The sequence below is a fragment of the Pseudophryne corroboree genome, chromosome 5, assembly GCF_028390025.1.
Source record: "Pseudophryne corroboree isolate aPseCor3 chromosome 5, aPseCor3.hap2, whole genome shotgun sequence".
NCBI lineage: Eukaryota > Metazoa > Chordata > Amphibia > Anura > Myobatrachidae > Pseudophryne > Pseudophryne corroboree.
This window is the reverse complement of record NC_086448.1, coordinates 845,135,079-845,153,482: the sequence shown is the minus strand read 5'-3', so window position 1 is coordinate 845,153,482 and position 18,404 is coordinate 845,135,079. Positions and strand designations below refer to the sequence as shown.

The 18,404-nt window shown below is 47.5% G+C and overlaps 1 protein-coding gene across 3 annotated transcripts in view; it reads right to left on the bottom strand.

Moving 5' to 3' along the window:
- LOC134928679 (amiloride-sensitive amine oxidase [copper-containing]-like) overlaps nucleotides 1-18,404 on the bottom strand; it is a 199,419-nt gene that overhangs the window by 75,272 nt on the left and 105,743 nt on the right. Inside the window, exon 2 of one of the 3 annotated variants that reach the window (XM_063924666.1) lies at nucleotides 1,179-1,236. The exons of the other annotated variants lie outside the window; for them this stretch is intronic. The gene's annotated coding sequence lies outside the window, so the exon portion shown is untranslated. The remainder of the gene's footprint in view (nucleotides 1-1,178; nucleotides 1,237-18,404) is intronic. 3 annotated transcript variants of the gene reach the window in all.

Here is an 18,404-nt window from a genome sequence, read left to right as displayed (position 1 = left end):
AAACCATGACCTTTTCATATAGAGCAGATAGAATGCCTACAGATACAGAGCTTATACGCCACATAGCCAGTAGAGAAAAATCTTTCCGATATAGGTATACCCTAGGAAGTAGGATTACGAGAGTTGGAGAGGTATCACCAGGATACTGTGCACATATCATACAAACTGATACGTGTACTAGACAGATGGGAGAATTAGGGTTAGGAGATTTCACATGGAAGATGTGTAATATGGTTATGTCCTACTCCGTCCCATATGTTCTCCCCGATGATGCATATTTCATATGCGGGAGGAAGGCGTATAAGTGGCTTGCCCCAAACTCTGAAGGATTGTGTTATATTGGAAAAGTACTGCCTGAAGTAATGACTGTATCACATGCCAAAATGAAAGATATACACCGTGGTGCCCAAGCTCCTTATACTCACACTCATTACGAGCACGTCGTTAAAAGGCAACTGACAGAAAGGACAGAGCATCCGGCCTCTGATCTGATCCATGAATCCACCGGGATTCAATTCCTAATCGCATTAGACTTCACTCGCACCGCTAGAGGAGTGCTGAACTATAGGTATATCTCTGCGCTTGCAAATTTATTAGACAATATCACAGAAATGTATGATGACACTTTTAGGTATACTGGAAGAGAGCTCCAAGCTTATAAAACAGAACTGGTTCAGCATAGAATGGTTCTTAATTATCTCACAGCAGTGACAGGTGGATATTGTGTCACACTGGCAACGCAGTACGGCGTGAAATGCTGCACTTATATTACGAATAGTACCGAGGATCCGGTCGAGGTCATAGACCAAAAGATGGACGATATTCTCCAATTAAAGTGGGAATTTCGCAGGAGACACAATCTCACCCTTGCTGCTGTGGGTAATGAGCTGACTGGTTGGGTGTCATGGTTGAACCCGCGAAATTGGTTCTCTGGTTTAGGAGAATGGGCTCAAGGAGTCATAATGGATGTAGGGAAGTTTCTCCTATGTATCTTGGGTGTCGTCATAACGATTGGCTTGATATTTAGATGCGGTCAGGTTTTAATGAAGTGCAAACGTAGTACCAGGGTAATGAGTCTAAGGAGTGAGGAAATTGTAATTCCAATGGATTTGATTTATGACCCAACGGTAGAGACAATGATGTGATGAAAATGCGATTATACGGTCCGTTTCTCTCACCTGTTTCTCCGTTTTCTCCAAGGTAAAAAGACCCACTTGGACGAGGAATTTGATGATCCTGTACACAGACAACAGATGGATTAAAGAAGAAGTTTTGACAACCTTATACACAGATAATTGATGGACTATGCCATAGACCCCCAGTTTCCCTAGAAATTTTAAATTTACGCTAGCCCAACACTTTTGTAAGTCTATGGACATTGACAAAGCTTTTTGCCCACACTTTTTGGCAAAAGCCCAAAGAAGACTGCATTCAACAGACACCAGACAAGACTTCAACCGACAAATGTTCATTAACCTGACATAGAATACCACTGCATTTACCATAATTGTTTCTTATCTTCATCTCTACAACCTTCAGGTAATGACACACATAGTCGATAGGGAATACAGGCACAGATATCAGAAATCACATATTCCCCCCCATTCATGTATCATCAACTAAAATGTGCTCCCCCATTTTGTTGCAACCAAAAGCCGAAAAGAGCTCGGTAACGTTTGACAGCCCATCCACAGACCCGTACCGCGGGATAAGAAGGAATTCAAATGTATACTTTGCAATACCTCGAAGCTTGATTTACAACACGTACGGCACGATGATACATGACCCCCCAAACATGGATTCATACACACATGCTTCTGCTATCTCACTAGGTCATACCCTTTTCACAACTTCTTCTCTCCTCCCTTACCCAACCATGGAAATGTATTTACACATGACATATATTTTTCTCTTTTTGAAATGTTTTAGAAAGTGGCAGTTATTGTTGACTGCCAAAGGGTGGACTGTCAAAGTCAGAAAAATATCATGATGCACACTGCCATATTTGCACCTCATGCGTGTCCGCGCTGCGCATGCGTGCGCTCTCCCGTGCGTACGCATACCCGCTGTTACATGCACCCGCAGGCGCACGGTATGCGCATTTACGGAAGAGTTTATGTGTGCCTAGCGTGCGACTCAATCGTTACATATTTTAATCATATAATGTATTTTGTAGATTATGGTCCCTTTGATAGAATCTGAAAGTTTAGTTAATGTAGCATGTTCATAAACAAAGAGATCCCTCTTTGTTTGATACGAAGGGTCAGACAAGGGTTATACAGTGGTGTTTAGTATCCATCGGAAGAGTATTTAATTAGCAATATTCCGGTGTTGGTTTGAAGCGGATTAATCGCTCGTGCGAATAGTTATGGACATAAGAAGTTTATGTACTTTTAATATTATTTGCACTCACTTATCCATGCGGCGGGAAACCTAGTTTCCCACCCACCTGAGCTGTTGGAAATAGTCACAGCCCACCTGTATGAATCAACCTATGACCTTTTGTTATAATGCGAAGACGAATTCCTGTGTCCAATGAACAATGAGATTGTAGGGACCATTGTATTGTATTGTGTGTGGGGCATAAATAGACAAGCCGATCTGATCCAGCTCACTCTCTTCAACGGTTCTCATCACTGATAATCGGGAGCTGGATATTCAGAAAGGCGCATGCGATCGTTCCCTTTGTGCGTAAGTTTTCTCCGCAATCATATTGTCTTTATTGTTATTGTGAGCCATATCTCTCTCTCCTCTCCTCTTTCTCTCTCATTTTCCCTTAAACGTAATACTATTGTATTGTATTTCATGTGTAGTTATCTGGTTAGTTAGTCTATGTTATATTGGTAGTGTATGACTTGTATTGTATTATTCTTTTGCAAATAGAACGTTCATAGAAGGTGTTAGAACCTAAGATCGGTATCTGTGTATTTCTTATATTTCTAAGTATTCTCAGAGCGTCGGAGACGCTCGAACAGCTTTTAAGTTAATAAGGTTACACTGTGTTACATCTACACCCTATCACTACACCAAGGTTTACTGCATAATACATTGTTTTATGGTATAGATATAAAGGTTTTACACTGTGAGCGTGAGCGTCAGCGCCGCTAGTGATCTCCTCGTGGTCCCGAGCGTCCGCTACGCTAATAGCGTATCATTACGTTAGTCGGCAGCCAATAGCGTGCCTGCCTGTGATCTCTTGGCCGTGAGCGAACGTGACGCTTGAGCGTCTCGACTACGGCTAAGCGATTGTTACGCAACGTGCGTACCCTTACGGTATTCCATACGTCAATAGCGTACAGTGTTCTTAGACCTCTTAAAGGGTTTTAAGTAAGATAAATATTTAGCTTTAACACCCTTGAGTCGTCTCTCAGCACACTATCACCTCCCCCTTGTGTCGTCTCTCAGCACACTATCACCTCCCCCTTGTGTCGTCTCTCAGCACACTATCACCTACCCCTTGTGTCATCTCTCAGCACACTATCACCTCCCCCTTGAGTCGTCTCTCAGCACACTATCACCTACCCCTTGTGTCGCCTCTCAGCACGCTATCACCTCCCCCTTGTGTCGTCTCTCAGCACGCTATCACCTCCCCCTTGTGTCGTCTCTCAGCACACTATCACCTACCCCTTGTGTCGTCTCTCAGCACACTATCACCTACCCCTTGTGTCGTCTCTCAGCACACTATCACCTACCCCTTGTGTCGTCTCTCAGCACACTATCACCTACCCCTTGTGTCGTCTCTCAGCACACTATCACCTCCCCCTTGTGTCGTCTCTCAGCACACTTTCACCTCCCCCTTGTGTCGTCTCTCAGCACACTATCACCTACCCCTTGTGTCGTCTCTCAGCACACTATCACCTACCCCTTGTGTCATCTCTCAGCACACTATCACCTCCCCCTTGAGTCGTCTCTCAGCACACTATCACCTACCCCTTGTGTCATCTCTCAGCACACTATCACCTCCCCCTTGAGTCGTCTCTCAGCACACTATCACCTACCCCTTGTGTCGCCTCTCAGCACGCTATCACCTCCCCCTTGTGTCGTCTCTCAGCACGCTATCACTTCCCCCTTGTGTCGTCTCTCAGCACACTATCACCTCCCCCTTGTGTCGTCTCTCAGCACACTATCACCTACCCCTTGTGTCGTCTCTCAGCACACTATCACCTCCCCTTGAGTCGTCTCTCAGCACACTATCACCTCCCCCTTGTGTCGTCTCTCAGCACACTATCACCTACCCCTGCGTCGTCTCTCAGCACACTATCACCTCCCCTTGAGTCGTCTCTATGCACACTATCACCTCCCCCTTGAGTCGTCTCTCAGCACACTATCACCTCCCCCTTGTGTCGTCTCTCAGCACACTATCACCTACCCCTTGTGTCGTCTCTCAGCACACTATCACCTACCCCTTGTGTCGTCTCTCAGCACACTATCACCTCCCCCTTGTGTCGTCTCTCAGCACACTATCACCTCCCCCTTGTGTCGTCTCTCAGCACGCTATCACCTACCCCTTGTGTCGTCTCTCAGCACGCTATCACCTCCCCCTTGTGTCGTCTCTCAGCACACTATCACCTCCCCCTTGTGTCGCCTCTCAGCACACTATCACCTCCCCCTTGTGTCGTCTCTCAGCACACTATCACCTCCCCCTTGTGTCGTCTCTCAGCACACTATCACCTACCCCTTGTGTCGTCTCTCAGCACACTATCACCTACCCCTTGTGTCGTCTCTCAGCACACTATCACCTCCCCCTTGTGTCGTCTCTCAGCACACTATCACCTCCCCCTTGTGTCGTCTCTCAGCACGCTATCACCTACCCCTTGTGTCGTCTCTCAGCACGCTATCACCTCCCCCTTGTGTCGTCTCTCAGCACACTATCACCTCCCCCTTGTGTCGCCTCTCAGCACACTATCACCTCCCCCTTGTGTCGTCTCTCAGCACACTATCACCTCCCCCTTGTGTCGTCTCTCAGCACGCTATCACCTACCCCTTGTGTCGTCTCTCAGCACACTATCACCTCCCCCTTGTGTCGTCTTTCAGCACACTATCACCTCCCCCTTGTGTCGCCTCTCAGCACACTATCACCTCCCCCTTGTGTCGTCTCTCAGCACACTATCACCTCCCCCTTGTGTCGTCTCTCAGCACACTATCACCTCCCCCTTGTGTCGTCTCTCAGCACACTATCACCTCCCCCTTGTGTCGCCTCTCAGCACACTATCACCTCCCCCTTGTGTCGTCTCTCAGCACACTATCACCTCCCCCTTGTGTCGTCTCTCAGCACACTATCACCTCCCCCTTGTGTCGTCTCTCAGCACACTATCACCTACCCCTGCGTCGTCTCTCAGCACACTATCACCTCCCCTTGAGTCGTCTCTATGCACACTATCACCTCCCCCTTGAGTCGTCTCTCAGCACACTATCACCTACCCCTTGTGTCGTCTCTCAGCACACTATCACCTACCCCTTGTGTCGTCTCTCAGCACACTATCACCTACCCCTTGTGTCGTCTCTCAGCACACTATCACCTCCCCCTTGTGTCGTCTCTCAGCACACTATCACCTCCCCCTTGTGTCGTCTCTCAGCACGCTATCACCTACCCCTTGTGTCGTCTCTCAGCACACTATCACCTCCCCCTTGTGTCGTCTCTCAGCACACTATCACCTCCCCCTTGTGTCATCTCTCAGCACACTATCACCTACCCCTTGTGTCATCTCTCAGCACACTATCACCTACCCCTTGTGTAGTCTCTCAGCACACTATCACCTACCCCTTGTGTCGTCTCTCAGCACACTATCACCTCCCCCTTGTGTCGTCTCTCAGCACACTATCACCTACCCCTTGTGTCGTCTCTTAGCACACTATCACCTACCCCTTGTGTCATCTCTCAGCACACTATCACCTCCCCCTTGTGTCGTCTCTCAGCACACTATCACCTACCCCTTGTATCGTCTCTCAGCACACTATCACCTACCCCTTGTGTCATCTCTCAGCACACTATCACCTCCCCCTTGAGTCGTCTCTCAGCACACTATCACCTACCCCTTGTGTCGCCTCTCAGCACGCTATCACCTCTCCCTTGTGTCGTCTCTCAGCACACTATCACCTACCCCTTGTGTCGTCTCTCAGCACACTATCACCTCCCCTTGAGTCGTCTCTCAGCACACTATCACCTCCCCCTTGTGTCGTCTCTCAGCACACTATCACCTACCCCTTGTGTCGTCTCTCAGCACACTATCACCTCCCCTTGAGTCGTCTCTCAGCACACCTTCATTCAATTTTTGCACAGTACATATGCAGAGTCCCCTTTTTACACAGTGCCAGATACACAATTGCCCCACAGTGCCAGATACACAGTGCCAGATACACAGTGCCCCACAGTGCCAGATACACAGTGCCCCACAGTGTCAGATCCACAGTGACAGATACACAGTGACAGATAGAGTGCCCCACAGTGCCAGATACATATTGCCCCACAGCGCCAGATACAATGCCCCACAGCGCCAGATACAATGCCCCACAGCGCCAGATACAATGCCCCACAGTGTCAGATCCACAATGCCCCCCATAGTGCCAGTTACAATGCCCCACAGTGCCAGTTACATGCCCCACAGTGCCAGATATAAGATCCCCCAGCCCCCCCCCCATCACTCACCGCTTCTTTGTGCTATGTGAGGAGAGCGCAGCGCCTCTCCTGCCCCTCAATGCTCTGGCGGCGGCTAGGTGGTGGCTATGTGGTCTCCGGCGGCGGCTATGGCTATGTGGCGCTATGTGGCGCCAGTTCGTTAGCCAATCAGAGCTCGCAGACCGACAGCCAATCAGGAGCCGGTCCGCAAGCTCTGATTGGCTAATGCCGGTCTCACGGACACACGCAGCGCTGCAGCGGTGTTGAGGACATTGAGGGGAGGGAGAGACGCTGTGCTCTACTCCCCTCACATTGTGGCATGACGGGGTGAGTGGGCATGATGCCCTGGCCACCGGCGGCACCCCCCTCTGCTGGGCCACTCACCCTACCCTAGTTACGCCTCTGCCCAGTACCTCCGGACAGGTGTCCCCAGGACCTCCTGAAAGGTGTCCCCAGCACCTCCTGAAAGGTGTCCCCAGCACCTCCTGAAAGGTATCCCCAGCACCTCCTGAAAGGTGTCCCCAGCACATCCTGACAGGTGGGACTCCCTAGTGTTTTATCCCATTGAAAGCTAAAAAATATATTTTCAGGAACTTGAGATATCTGCAGTCAGAGAAGCTGCCCTCCCACCAGAAAATGATGAATATTAAGCCCACGCCACTATCCACCCCTCCCCTGCATATTACACCCCCCCTACCACCCTGGAAGTCATGTACTGGGGCCCTTCATTCAGCACAATGTCCCCTTCTACAGTTTAGTGTTCTCCCTCCCGCCCCATCTCCCACCATCTGTGCAGTAAAGGAGAAATTAGCAGAAATTACTGCTCCAGGTCCTACATGCTGAGCGGAAGATAGAACACCCCCTACCACCAGAGGGACATCAAAGCTGCCGCTGATAGCACCCCTCACCCTAATGCTGAAGGATGGGTAAGGGCCCCAGTGCATTGCTGTGCCTGGGGCCTACACTGCTGCTAAGATGGCCCCCTGACAGAGGGGAGCCCAGGGTACAGTATCCCCTGCACACCACCCCTTCCCCCCCATAGTCTGGAAACCAGGTCAGATGAGAGTTGTGTTTGATTCCAGTGCCAAATTTGAAGGAATCTCCTTAAATGATGTGCTTCTGACAGGACCAGACCTTAACAACAAACTACTTGGCAGAGCCGGCCTTAGGCATAGGCAAACTAGGCAAATGCCTAGGGCATTTGGTATGCTTAGGGGCACCAGCAGCTTCTGCTGATTAAAATGATATGCAGCATGCCTATATTCTGTGTGTGACTGCGGCTGTATCTGCATACGAAATGCTACGTTGCAGTGTATTCCTGGAAATCACTGTAATGTAGTATTTCCTATGCAGATACAGCTGCAGTCGCACAGGCATGCTGGATATCATTTTAATCAGCAGAAGCTGCTTGTGCATCCTAGCCATATAGTAATGCAAGTAAGATGCATTTTCATAAACAAAAGGCGCCCAACGTTAGCAGACCTGCTAGCTGACTCATGCCAGGCATCTCCTGCAGAACTAGCGGCGGTACTAGGGGGCACCAGCCAAAATCTTGCCTAGGGCATCATATTGGTTAGGGCCGGCTCTGCTACTTGGAGTACTCATACGTTTTCCGAAGGGACTCTATTGCCTTCACAGCTGACATTTAACAAATGTTTCATTGTTTCCTCGTGAGAGAAAAAGACAGGAAGTTCCTAAGATTCCTTTGGTTCAAAGATAATGACTCCCTCAAAGATATTGTAGAGTACCGCATGAGTACCAGCAGTTGCCATCTACGGACTCAGACGTTCAGCTCAGGAGGGTGAGTTAGAGTATGGTTCAGATGTTAGACAACTTGTAGAAAAAGATTTATATGTGGATGATTGTTTAAAACTGGGTATGGGTCGTTGGGTCGGCTCAACTTAGGTTGACAGTTATTGGGTCTACCATGATAGGTCGACATGGTCGTTAGGTCGACCTGTACTAGGTCGACAAGTGAAAAGGTCGACATGAGCTTTTGGATTTTTTTTTTGTCGTTTTCTTCATAAAGTGACGGGGGAACCCCAATTAGTGCACTGTGTCCCCTCGCATGGCTCGCCATGCTTCGGGCAAGGTGCCTCGCTCCACTGCTGCTTGAAACCATAGACAACAAAGGTGAATGTCACATTGGATTTGTCATGGGCAAAGCGAAGCTAGCACCGCTCCCAGAGCACACAGTGCCCAGACTAGAACTTTCTGCTGCAGTACTAGCCGTAGAACTAGCCGAGCTCATGGAACTCTCAGAAACAGAATTCTACACAGACAGTAAAGTAGTGTTAGGCTACATTTGCAATGAGACTAGGCAATTCCATGTTTATGTCAGCAATCGTGTGCTAAGGATCAGGAGATCCACTAATCCAAAACAGTGGCATTATGTATCCACCGCTCACAATCCTGCAGATTACGCTACAAGAACCATCCCAGCCAGTCTCCTCAAAGACATCACATGGTTCAGAGGACCTGAATTACTATACAAGACAGATCACAACAATACTGAAAGTAACACATTAGAGTTAGTAGATGCAGACTCAGATGTTGAAACACGTCCACAAGTAACTACAATCCATACCACAATTTTAGATGGTCAACTTGAACCTCACAGATTCCAAAGATTCTCAACTTGGAAGTCACTTGTTAGAGCCATTACCTGCCTAACCCTAATAGCTTGTTCTTTTAAATGCACTGCAGCTGCAAATGTAGTGATGAGCACCGGCAATTTTTCGGGTTTTGTGTTTTGGCTTTGGGTTCGGTTCCGCGGCCGTGTTTTGGGTTCGAACGCGTTTTGGCAAAACCTCACCGAATTTTTTTTGTCGGATTCGGGTGTGTTTTGGATTCGGGTGTTTTTTTCAAAAAACCCTAAAAAACAGCTTAAATCATAGAATTTGGGGGTCATTTTGATCCCAAAGTATTATTAACCTCAATAACCATAATTTCCACTCATTTTCAGTCTATTCTGAACACCTCACACCTCACAATATTATTTTTAGTCCTAAAATTTGCACCAAGGTCGCTGGATGACTAAGCTCAGCGACCCAAGTGGCCGACACAAACACCTGGCCCATCTAGGAGTGGCACTGCAGTGTCACGCAGGATGGCCCTTCCAGAAACTACTCCCCAAACAGCACATGACGCAAAGAAGAAAAAAAAGAGGCGCAATGAGGTAGCTGTGTGAGTAAGCTAAGCGACCCTAGTGGCCGACACAAACACCTGGCCCATCTAGGAGTGGCACTGCAGTGTCACGCAGGATGGCCCTTCCAAAAAACACCCCCCAAACAGCACATGACGCAAAGAAAAAAAGAGGCGCAATGAGGTAGCTGTGTGACTAAGCTAAGCGACCCTAGTGGCCGACACAAACACCTGGCCCATCTAGGAGTGTCACTGCAGTGTCACGCAGGATGGCCCTTCAAAAAACTACTCCCCAAACAGCACATGACGCAAAGAAGAAAAAAAAGATGCGCAATGAGGTAGCTGTGTGACTAAGATAAGCGACCCTAGTAGCCGACACAAACACCTGGCCCATCTAGGAGTGGCACTGCAGTGTCACGCAGGATGGCCCTTCCAAAAAACACCCCCCAAACAGCACATGACGCAAAGAAAAAAAGAGGCGCAATGAGGTAGCTGTGTGACTAAGATAAGCGACCCAAGTGGCCGACACAAACACCTGGCCCATCTAGGAGTGGCACTGCAGTGTCACGCAGGATGGCCCTTCCAAAAAACACCCCCCAAACAGCACATGACGCAAAGAAAAAAAGAGGCGCAATGAGGTAGCTGTGTGACTAAGATAAGCGACCCAAGTGGCCGACACAAACACCTGGCCCATCTAGGAGTGGCACTGCAGTGTCACGCAGGATGGCCCTTCCAAAAACTACTCCCCAAACAGCACATGACGCAAAGAAAAATGAAAGAAAAAAGAGGTGCAAGATGGAATTGTCCTTGGGCCCTCCCACCCACCCTTATGTTGTATAAACAGGACATGCACACTTTAACCAACCCATCATTTCAGTGACAGGGTCTGCCACACGACTGTGACTGAAATGACGGGTTGGTTTGGACCCCCACCAAAAAAGAAGCAATTAATCTCTCCTTGCACAAACTGGCTCTACAGAGGCAAGATGTCCACCTCATCATCATCCTCCGATATATCACCGTGTACATCCCCCTCCTCACAGATTATCAATTCGTCCCCACTGGAATCCACCATCTCAGCTCCCTGTGTACTTTGTGGAGGCAATTGCTGCTGGTGAATGTCTCCACGGAGGAATTGATTATAATTCATTTTGATGAACATCATCTTCTCCACATTTTCTGGATGTAACCTCGTACGCCGATTGCTGACAAGGTGAGCGGTGGCACTAAACACTCTTTCGGAGTACACACTTGTGGGAGGGCAACTTAGGTAGAATAAAGCCAGTTTGTGCAAGGGCCTCCAAATTGCCTCTTTTTCCTGCCAGTATAAGTACGGACTGTCTGACGTGCCTACTTGGATGCGGTCACTCATATAATCCTCCACCATTCTTTCAATGGGGAGAGAATCATATGCAGTGACAGTAGACGACATGTCCGTAATCGTTGTCAGGTCCTTCAGTCCGGACCAGATGTCAGCATCAGCAGTCGCTCCAGACTGCCCTGCATCACCGCCAGCGGGTGGGCTCGGAATTCTGAGCCTTTTCCTCGCACCCCCAGTTGCGGGAGAATGTGAAGGAGGAGATGTTGACAGGTCGCGTTCCGCTTGACTTGACAATTTTCTCACCAGCAGTTCTTTGAACCCCTGCAGACTTGTGTCTGCCGGAAAGAGAGATACAACGTAGGTTTTAAATCTAGGATCGAGCACGGTGGCCAAAATGTAGTGCTCTGATTTCAACAGATTGACCACCCGTGAATCCTTGTTAAGCGAATTAAGGGCTCCATCCACAAGTCCCACATGCCTAGCGGAATCGCTCTGTGTTAGCTCCTCCTTCAATGTCTCCAGCTTCTTCTGCAAAAGCCTGATGAGGGGAATGACCTGACTCAGGCTGGCAGTGTCTGAACTGACTTCACGTGTGGCAAGTTCAAAAGGTTGCAGAACCTTGCACAACGTTGAAATCATTCTCCACTGCGCTTGAGACAGGTGCATTCCACCTCCTATATCGTGCTCAGTTGTATAGGCTTGAATGGCCTTTTGCTGCTCCTCCAACCTCTGAAGCATATAGAGGGTTGAATTCCACCTCGTTACCACTTCTTGCTTCAGATGATGGCAGGGCAGGTTCAGGCGTTTTTGGTGGTGCTCCAGTCTTCTGTACGTGGTGCCTGTACGCCGAAAGTGTCCCGCAATTCTTCTGGCCACCGACAGCATCTCTTGCACGCCCCTGTCGTTTTTTAAATAATTCTGCACCACCAAATTCAAGGTATGTGCAAAACATGGGACGTGCTGGAATTTGCCCAGATTTAATGCACACACAATATTGCTGGCGTTGTCCGATGCCACAAATCCACAGGAGAGTCCAATTGGGGTAAGCCATTCCGCGATGATCTTCCTCAGTTGCCGTAAGAGGTTTTCAGCTGTGTGCGTATTCTGGAAAGCGGTGATACAAAGCGTAGCCTGCCTAGGAAAGAGTTGGCGTTTGCGAGATGCTGCTACTGGTGCCGCCGCTGCTGTTCTTGCGGCGGGAGTCCATACATCTACCCAGTGGGCTGTCACAGTCATATAGTCCTGAGCCTGCCCTGCTCCACTTGTCCACATGTCCGTGGTTAAGTGGACATTGGGTACAACTGCATTTTTTAGGACACTGGTGAGTCTTTTTCTGAGGTCTGTGTACATTTTCGGTATCGCCTGCCTAGAGAAATGGAACCTAGATGGTATTTGGTACCGGGGACACAGTACCTCCAACAAGTCTCTAGTTGGCTCTGCAGTAATGATGGATACTGGAACCACGTTTCTCACCGCCCAGGATGCCAAGGCCTCAGTTATCCGCTTTGCAGCAGGATGACTGCTGTGATATTTCATCTTCCTCGCAAAGGACTGTTGGACCGTCAATTGCTTGGTGGAAGTAGTAAAAGTGGTCTTACGACTTCCCCTCTGGGATGACCATCGACTCCCAGCAGCAACAACAGCAGCGCCAGCAGCAGTAGGCGTTACACGCAAGGATGCATCGGAGGAATCCCAGGCAGGAGAGGACTCGTCAGAATTGCCAGTGACATGGCCTGCAGGACTATTGGCATTCCTGGGGAAGGAGGAAATTGACACTGAGGGAGTTGGTGGGGTGGTTTGCGTGAGCTTGGTTACAAGAGGAAGGGATTTACTGGTCAGTGGACTGCTTCCGCTGTCGCCCAAAGTTTTTGAACTTGTCACTGACTTATGATGAATGCGCTGCAGGTGACGTATAAGGGAGGATGTTCCGAGGTGGTTAACGTCCTTACCCCTACTTATTACAGCTTGACAAAGGCAACACACAGCTTGACAAATGTTGTCCGCATTTCTGTTGAAATACTTCCACACCGAAGAGCTGATTTTTTTGGTATTTTCACCAGGCATGTCAATGGCCCTATTCCTCCCATGGACAACAGGTGTCTCCCCGGGTGCCTGACTTAAACAAACCACCTCACCATCAGAATCCTCCTGGTCAATTTCCTCCCCAGCGCCAGCAACACCCATATCCTCCTCATCCTGGTGTACTTCAACACTGACATCTTCAATCTGACTATCAGGAACTGGACTGCGGGTGCTCCTTCCAGCACTTGCAGGGGGCGTGCAAATGGTGGAAGGCGCATGCTCTTCACGTCCAGTGTTGGGAAGGTCAGGCATTGCAAACGACACAATTGGACTCTCCTTGTGGATTTGTGATTTCGAAGAACGCACAGTTCTTTGCTGTGCTTTTGCCAGCTTGAGTCTTTTCATTTTTCTAGCGAGAGGCTGAGTGCTTCCATCCTCATGTGAAGCTGAACCACTAGCCATGAACATAGGTCAGGGCCTCAGCCGTTCCTTGACACTCCGTGTGGTAAATGGCATATTGGCAAGTTTACGCTTCTCCTCCGACAATTTTATTTTAGATTTTTGAGTCCTTTTTTAACTGATATTTGGTGTTTTGGATTTTACATGCTCTGTACTATGACATTGGGCATCGGCCTTGGCAGACGACGTTGATGGCATTTCATCGTCTCGGCCATGACTAGTGGAAGCAGCTTCAGCACGAGGTGGAAGTCGATCTTGATCTTTCCCTATTTTTGGAACCTCAACATTTTTGTTCTCCATATTTTAATAGGCACAACTAAAAGGCACCTCAGGTAAACAATGGAGATGGATGGATACTAGTATACTTATGGATGGACGAGCAACTGCCGACACAGAGGTAGCTACAGCCGTGGACTACCGTACTGCGTCTGCTGCTAATATAGACTGGATGATAATGATATAAAAAATATATATATATCACTACTGCAGCCGGACAGGTATATATTATATAATGACGGACCTGCTGGACACTGTCAGCACTGCAGACTCCTAAAGTAAGCTACTAGTATCAAGAAGATAGAAAAAAAAAAACACCACAGGTAGGTGGTATACAATTATGGATGGACAAGCGACTGCCGACACAGAGGTAGCTATAGCCGTGGACTACCGTACTGCGTCTGCTGCTAATATAGACTGGATGATAATGATATTAAAAATATATATATCACTACTGCAGCCGGACAGGTATATATTATATAATGACGGACCTGCTGGACACTGTCAGCACTGCAGACTCCTAAAATAAGCTACTAGTATCAAGAAGATAGAAAAAAAAACCACAGCAGGTAGGTGGTATACAATTATGGATGGACGAGCGACTGCCGACACAGAGGTAGCTACAGCCGTGGACTACCGTACTGCGTCTGCTGCTAATATAGACTGGATGATAATGATATAAAAAATATATATATATCACTACTGCAGCTGGACAGGTATATATTATATAATGACGGACCTGCTGGACACTGTCAGCACTGCAGACTCCTAAAGTAAGCTACCAGTATCAAGAAGATAGAAAAAAAAACACCACAGGTAGGTGGTATACAATTATGGATGGACGAGCGACTGCCGACACAGAGGTAGCTACAGCCGTGGACTACCGTACTGCGTCTGCTGCTAATATAGACTGGATGATAATGATATAAAAAATATATATATATCACTACTGCAGCCGGACAGGTATATATTATATAATGACGGACCTGCTGGACACTGTCAGCACTGCAGACTCCTAAAGTAAGCTACTAGTATCAAGAAGATAGAAAAAAAAAACACAACAGGTAGGTGGTATACAATTATGGATGGACGAGCAACTGCCGACACAGAGGTAGCTACAGCCGTGGACTACCGTACTGCGTCTGCTGCTAATATAGACTGGATGATAATGATATAAAAAATATATATATATCACTACTGTAGCCGGACAGGTATATATTATATAATGACGGACCTGCTGGACACTGTCAGCACTGCAGACTCCTAAAGTAAGCTACTAGTATCAAGAAGATAGAAGAAAAAAAAACACCACAGGTAGGTGGTATACAATTATGGATGGACGAGCGACTGCCGACACAGAGGTAGCTACAGCCGTGGACTACCGTACTGCGTCTGCTGCTAATATAGACTGGATGATAATGATATAAAAAATATATATATATCACTACTGCAGCCGGACAGGTATATATTATATAATGACGGACCTGCTGGACACTGTCAGCAGAATGCGTTTATAGAATAAAAACACCACACGACGAGTGTTTAACTTTTTCAGGCAGACAATCACAATATACTGGTGGTCAGTGGTCACTGGTCAGTCACACTGGCAGTGGCACTCTGGCAGCAAAAGTGTGCACTGTTAAATATATGTACTCGCCTTGAGTCCTGTTGGAGAAAGAGCGCTATATAAATAAAATTATTATTATTATTATTATTACTCCTGCTATAACTGCTCCCCAGTCTCCCCCACAATTAAGCTGTGTGAGCAGTGAGCACTCAGCACAGTCAGATATACATAGTTGATGCAGCACACTGAGGCTGAGCACAGATATGGTATACTGTTACTGTGTCACTTTGTATCGTTTTTTTTCAGGCAGAGAACGGATTATATTAAATAATAATAAAACTGCACTGGTGGTCACTGGTCAGTCACTAGTAAACTCTGCACTCTCTGAGTACTCCTAAGCTCCAGTAAATGAAGTGTCTCACTCTCACTCTCTATCTATTTCTATTCTAAACGGAGAGGACGCCAGCCACGTCCTCTCCCTATCAATCTCAATGCTCGTGTGAAAATGGCGGCGACGCGCGGCTCCTTATATAGAATCCGAGTCTCGCGATAGAACCCGAGCCTCGCGAGAATCCGACAGCGGGATGATGACGTTCGGGCGCGCTCGGGTTAACCGAGCAAGGCGGGAAGATCCGAGTCTGCCTCGGACCCGTGTAAAAAGGCTGAAGTTCGGGGGGGTTCGGATTCCGAGGAACCGAACCCGCTCATCACTATGCAAATGTGAACAAATGTAAAGGTTGGCATCACTGTCAAAATACTTACACAGTAGAAGAAATGCAACAATCTCATCATCCATGCTGCTCAGCACGAAACCTATGCTAGAGAAATTCACATCACCACCACTGGGAATCCTAAACTTAGAGACAGCACCTTAAAAAAGCTAGACCCATTTCTCGAGGAGAATGATTTATTGAGAGTAGGAGGTCGCCTTCAAGAAGCGAACTTAGGATCAAATGAAAAAAATCCTTTAATCATCCCCGGAAGTCGCCACATTGCTTCTTTAATTGTGCAACACTATCACAATGAAGTCAAACACCAGGGACGACTGTTCACCGAGGGAGCTCTACGTTCAGCTGGGTTCTGGATTATTGGAGTGAAAAGGTGTGTAAACAACACAATCTTCAAATGTATTACTTGTCGCAGACTTCGTGGCACTTCTCAAACTCAGAAGATGGCTAATCTTCCGGCAGACAGGCTTTGTACAGATCCTCCCTTCTCTAACATTGGTCTCAACGTATTTGGTCCCTGGACTGTTATCACCCGACACACGAGAGGAGTGAATGCAAACAGCAAGCATTGGGCAATTGTATTCACCTGCATGAGCATCAGAGCAGATTACATTGAGGTTATAGAATCAATGGACACTTCAAGCTTTATCAATGCCCTGAGACGCTTCATTGCCATCCACGGCCCTGTTAAACACATCTGCTCTGACAGGGGCGCCAACTTCATCGGAGCAGTCAAGGAATTACAAATTCACTCAAACATTGACACCAAAGGTGTGGAGAAATACCTTAGTGAATAAGCTTGTACATGGACTTTCAACCCTCCTCATTCTTCTCATATGGGAGGAGCCTGGGAAAGGATGATCAGCATAATACGCAGAACCCTTGATTCCATCTTTCTGCAAGTAGGAACTGCAAGACTTACTCACAAGAGTTTAACTACCTTTATGGCTGAAGTCTCAGTTATTGTCAATGTCAGACCCAAAACTTCAGTTTCTAATGACCCAGAAGATCAACTTCTGCTTACCCCTGCCACTCTCCTTACTCAGAAGACTGGGTCTATCTATGCTCCTTCTAGAGAATTCAACACCAAAGACTTGTTCAAATGTCAATGGAGACAAGTTCAGAGCCTTGCAAACACCTTTTGGGACAGGTAGAAAAGACAGTATAATTCAGCCAAGAAGCAAGTGGCAAGTTACCAAAGCTAACCTAAAACCAGGTGGCATTGTGCTTGTTAGAGAGTGTCAGTCACAACGTAATGAGTGGCCTTTAAGTCTTGTCACCAAGACATTCCCAAGCAATGATGGGAAAGTCCGTAAGGTTGAGGTCAAGATGTGTAAGCAAGGAGAGACTAAGTTGTTTCTCAGACCAGTATCTGAACTGTTCTTACTGTTACCTTCTTAGGATTTGAAATGTGGTATCACTGATACCAGACGGGGAGTATCATGCCTTCCAGCATAGTTTGTTAACCTGTATAATCAACTCCCTCCAGCAGTCAGCACAGAAATATCTCAAGGTTGTCTCTTCTTTTTTTGTCCTTCCAAACTTGTTGTAGTTTGATAGCAATGCATGCTGGGTCAAGGGAGCTGTGAGTAGCCATTTTCTTTGGTAGATGCTAGAATCAAGTTGGAGAAAGGACCTCTGACGTTAGGGAGAGGAGCCACAACACCAGGGGGAGGAGCTAGGCCATCAGGAGAGTTCTTCTACTATCCACACCACCAACTACTCTCTTTAGTAACCCGGTGGCGAGCGAAGCGGAGCGAGCCATTGTGCCCGAAGTGTGGCGAGCGAAGCGAGCCCGAGAGGGTACATTTCAGGTACCCTGTTTGGCCATGGCTCCTCCCACTGGTGACATGGCTCTTCCACCGGTGACATCAGAGGTCCCTTCCCCAACTTGGTTTTAGATCTATCCATTTTCTATTCACAAATGGACATAGACTGGCTATACCCATTGTCTAGCTGGCTATCGTACTAGAATCATAGTAACATAGTTTCTGAGGTTAAAAAAAGACAATTTGTCCATCGAGTTCAACCTGTTTATAGTCTCCTATGCAGGATTATTTCTAGGACCAAAATTATCTGTTGTGAATGTCGACCGTTGTGTTGTTTTTTTCTCTTTTGTTAACTATAGTGCGTGATCTATCCACCATAACCCTGTATATCCTTATCCATTAGGAATTTATCTAGCCCATTCTTAAAAGTATTGACCAAGTCTGCCATTACTACTCTCTCAGGCAGGGAATTCCAAACACGTATCGTCCTTACTGTGAAGAA